The sequence below is a fragment of the Acomys russatus genome, chromosome 5 (genome assembly GCF_903995435.1).
Source record: "Acomys russatus chromosome 5, mAcoRus1.1, whole genome shotgun sequence".
NCBI lineage: Eukaryota > Metazoa > Chordata > Mammalia > Rodentia > Muridae > Acomys > Acomys russatus.
This window is the reverse complement of record NC_067141.1, coordinates 12,419,083-12,423,553: the sequence shown is the minus strand read 5'-3', so window position 1 is coordinate 12,423,553 and position 4,471 is coordinate 12,419,083. Positions and strand designations below refer to the sequence as shown.

At 47.4% G+C, this 4,471-nt stretch overlaps 1 non-coding gene across 1 annotated transcript; it reads left to right on the top strand.

Annotated features, from left to right (window-relative positions):
* Nucleotides 1–3,778: 3,778 nt before the first annotated feature.
* LOC127190254 (U6 spliceosomal RNA) lies at nt 3,779–3,886 on the top strand. Its single transcript, XR_007830751.1, has one exon. It is a non-coding gene; the product is annotated as a U6 spliceosomal RNA (small nuclear RNA).
* The last annotated feature ends 585 nt before the right edge of the window (nt 3,887–4,471 follow it).

Sequence of the window (4,471 nt, the reverse complement as noted above, 5' to 3'; positions counted from 1 at the left end):
GTGAATGTCACATTGAGTAGGCTCCAGCTGCACCTGCTGGCTGCCCGGGCCCCTCCGGTTCATCGGGGGGTCACCAAGCACTTGCAGATTCTCAGATGGCAAGGAGCGCTACTGTGTTTTCAGTTCACAGTGAGATTAAATCTACAACGTTTGACCCGTCTAATTTATTTTGTGGCTGACAGAGCAAGGAGAGCCCATAAGAAGCCCTGGATTCATTCTCCCCTCAAACAAAACACCATGGAATCTGTAGGGAGCCGTTGCAGCTGGATGCCTCATTCTGGGCCCAGACATGCAAACGGATGTGTAAGCATCATCAGAACAGGGCATGGGCCACGGTCCAGCAGCCCTGGAGTGAGTGTCCAACCCCTTGAACTACAGACTTCATCCCCAAGGGCAGTGTGGTGGCCTGTTTGGGCTTGAGCATTGCCTCTGCCACTGGCCTCAACAAAGTCAAACTATGATTTGATGTTCATTCTAATTTGGGTGACTCTGCTGTTCCTTTTGTCACCTGCTTCCTTTATCTACCTTGTGGTCCAGCCACCTCATCATCACCCAAAGCTATCCATCTTTTTCTCCCCCTCCTGCTCCATACTGCTCCTTCCTCCAGGTTAAGAAAGTGCTTGAGAATGGTACCGAGTTTGAGAAATTAAGCTGCACTTCATTCTTGTCGACTGAACAGCTCCAAGAGGCCTAAGCTCAATCCTGAGATCATAGGCGGGACCTCTACAAATAGATCCAGGCTGAGCTGGGCCCTGGATGTAGGCTGTGATGCCTTAGGCATCCCATGACTTACCTTGAGGCTCAGAAGAAGGCTTTGGTAGCAGGGAGAACAAACTGTTGAATTCTAAGTGGGGGCAGTGGGACCATGGAGGGCAGGCAGGAGGGCTGGAAGGCAGGGTACAGGGGAACCCAGTCCTTTAAGATAAGCAGGGTTTGTGGGTCCCAGGATAGCTGCACAGATGTGTGGCACGTGAACATGTTCAGACAGCTGCATAGCCTTCCGCACGCAGCAGAAAGACACTGGCTGGGGGAAGAACTGACCATCTGAGTCACATAGAGAAGAGCAGCGAAGGAGCCATGTCTACGTTTAAGGGTCATCTTTGAGTCCCTTAGGCAAATGTGATGTGACAAGGATCACGATGAGAAATACGACCTAGCAGGGTTGATGGACCATGGGCACTGACTCCTCCCTGCCAGAGGAGGGGGAGGAATAGAAGTTGGGTTGAGGTGTACAAGGGAGAGGGGGCTGGCCTCACTGTGGTAAGGGATACTCCTCAGTTCCTGTGGGTGGAGGTCAGTGATGCCCAAGACAAAATAGAAGGGGTGGGGAGAGATGCTTCAATGGAGTCCAGGAAGGGCAGGCATGTGTGTGTCATTAGAAGAGAAAGATGACAGAGTGACCAATGAGAGGTCCCAGTCTTCACTGAGAATTGGCCAAGCCACTCTACGTTGACTTATTCAACCCATGAGGCAACTAGATGAAGCAGCACTGCTTTGTCTTGCATTTCACAGATTAAGACACAAAGGTTGAAAGAGGAGAAAGAATCTGCTCATTGTAGCAGAGTAAAACCATGGCACAGGGGAATGGACATGGTAGTGTGGTTCATCCCAGCACCCAGGAGCCAGAGGCCAGAGGGTCAAAGGCTCAAGGCAAGCCTGGGCTACAGAGCAGTAGAGAAATGCTAATTGATTAGTTAATCTTCATAAAGCGATCAAAGTGGCATCTATATTTATTCCTGATTCGAAGCCCTGGATTCTCAGATACCACCATCCCATCCAGATTCATATTTACAGATATGAATCCAGATTGGAAATTGAGGTTTCTGGTATCCTTACCCTGTGCACTGGGTCCCCAGGAACAAGGATTTTTACAAAGGCTAGGAGAGCAGACCTCTCAGACATAGAGGCCCACACTGGCTGGATTGGACCCTTCTCAGCCCTGGCCTCAGGGTTCCAGGCTCTGTGCAGACACTCTGAGAACACTGTGGGCAGCATGAGCTACAGCCCATGAACTTGGAGCTCTGCTGAGAGATGCATGTGCCCCCTGAGACTCACACGTGAATCTCAGCCCAGGCTGGGCAGCGCCATGTATTAATTATAGCACATGATTATGACATTCCACTCAGGGGCATTCTGGAAATGAAGGCTGCCCCATTCTGTCCCCAAGGCCATTCCTTGAGCTCGTATTTTTTACCTGAAGTCGTGTCTAAGGTATGAAATTAAAAGCAGATCAGCCTTCGCACTGGTTGGCATTCAGCAGTAGGAAGGTGATGCTATTACTGGCCCATCTTTAAAATGCTGATCTGTGAACTAGAGAACAGAACACGAGCCCAAAAGCATCCAACCCAGGGATGTCCTTGGAACTACATGATCTAAAGAGGGTCTGATCACACACACACACACACACACACACACACACACACACACACACACACACACACACACACACGAACATCCTCACAAAGGACTTACACAGATATCCATTGGATCAATTATCCTATATTGCTGAAGAGTAAGAACAATTCAGATTGCCCATCAACTGGTGAACAGATAATCAAAACGGGGAAAGTATCAATAATCCACAGTAAATGGTCACTCAACAACAGACAGGGACAATGTGCCAACCTGCCAGAATGAGAGTGAACCATGAAAACTTTATGCTCAGTGGAAGAAGCCAGACACCCCAGGCCACACATCATGGAATTTCATTTATATGGAATAGGGAAAGTGAACAAGTCCATAGAGATGAGAAAGGTTTAATTTCCGTTTGCCAGGGACTGGAAAGGGGTAAGGAAATTCAAAGAATCCAGCAAAGTAGAAAGTTTTCCTTTGGGTTGACAGAAATGTTCTGGTGTCACTGGTTGGAACTGACCCTGTCTTTTCCAGGCTTTAAGGCTTCTGGATCCTTTTAGATAAATCAGGAGTGGTGCCTGGGTTTTTCCCAGAGGGGAGGATACCTGAAACAAATTTAGGTCTGGGTTAGAAGGCAGGACTGTGCCTTTTTGGGTGGTTCCTACCAGTGCCTGGAAATCATGGCATTTGTGAAAATGCCCATCCCAAGGGCCTGTCCCTAGTCTTCTGCTTGGATCCAGAGGTCAGCTGAGAGCTTCTGGGAGGGCATCAGTCAGCCTGTCACAACCTAGTGGATGCTTCTGGCTGGAGGTCCTTAGACCACACAGCAGAGAACCACTCTGTGGGATTTGGAAAGACCTCAGACTCTTCGGTAAGCCCCAACCTAGAAGGAATCCAGCTTCTCCCCATGCCTCCACCTCCCCCAAAGAGGAGGGGAAGAATAAAGGTGGGGGGAGGAAGAAAGGGGGAAGGAAAAGAGAGGAGAAGGAAAAGGGCATCCCCAGCATCTCCCTACAGGGCAGCACTTACCCTGTCCACTCAAGAGTGCTGGAGCTATGAATTCTAGCAACCAAACTGAAGCCATGTGAAATCAAAGTCCAAGAAATAAGACCCAAGAGGGTTCTGGGTCATGGATCCAGGTCTGTGGCCCCATACCTTTTCCTTTTATCATATGCACTGACCAAGAGACCAGTGTGACAAGGTCAGGACCAACACACTGAGCTTCTGAAATAGCTGAGTGCAACTGCCTCAGAAAGTGATGGTTTTCTAGTAAAAAGAGTTCAAGATCCTAACCAGAAGAAAAGGAAAGGAAGATTGCTAATTCCCCCGAGTCTTCAAGTTATGTACTAACTCCCAGTGGCCTTCTCTGCTTTGCTGGTGTGTTTTCCCTGCACTTGGCTTTGATGTCATTAGAAAGATGAATGGAGTGCTTGCTTCAGCATCACATATATTAAAATAGGAACGATACAGAGAAGATTAGCATTGGCCCCTGCGCAAGGATGACACGCAAATTCGTGAAGCGTTACATATATTTACGAATGTAACATTTCTATAATCCCTGATTGTTTCATGGTTCTTCTTGCTATAGGTAGTTTATTGTGTATATGTGTAATAATTTAGATGCATATGTAAAAAATAAATTAAAAAACAAAGAAAATACAGAAAGATGAGTGCAATGCAGCCACTTACCTTGTATTCATGCTAAGATGACAACTCTGTAGAACGCACGAGTTCTGTTTGCCCAAAGCTTCATGCTTCCAGTTATGTTCCATAGGCCTATGAATGGGCAGAGTAAGGGGAGAACTTATACTGATGGCCATAGAAACAGCCCCGAGCATACTCTACACAGGGTATAATGGCTGCCACCTAGGAAATGCCCTTGCCTTAAATCATCTCACTGACCTTTGCACCAAAAGAGAATTCCTCCTTCTCTGCAGTTTCTTCTCTCTCTCTCTCTCTCTCTCTCTCTCTCTCTCTCTCTCTCTCTCTCTCTCTCTCTCTCATCATGGTGTTAGGAGAAATCAATAAATCAATATTTATTTATTTACTTATTTATCAATGAAGATCATATGTAGCCCAAGCTACCCTTGACCTCCGAACTCCATACGTAGCTGAAGAT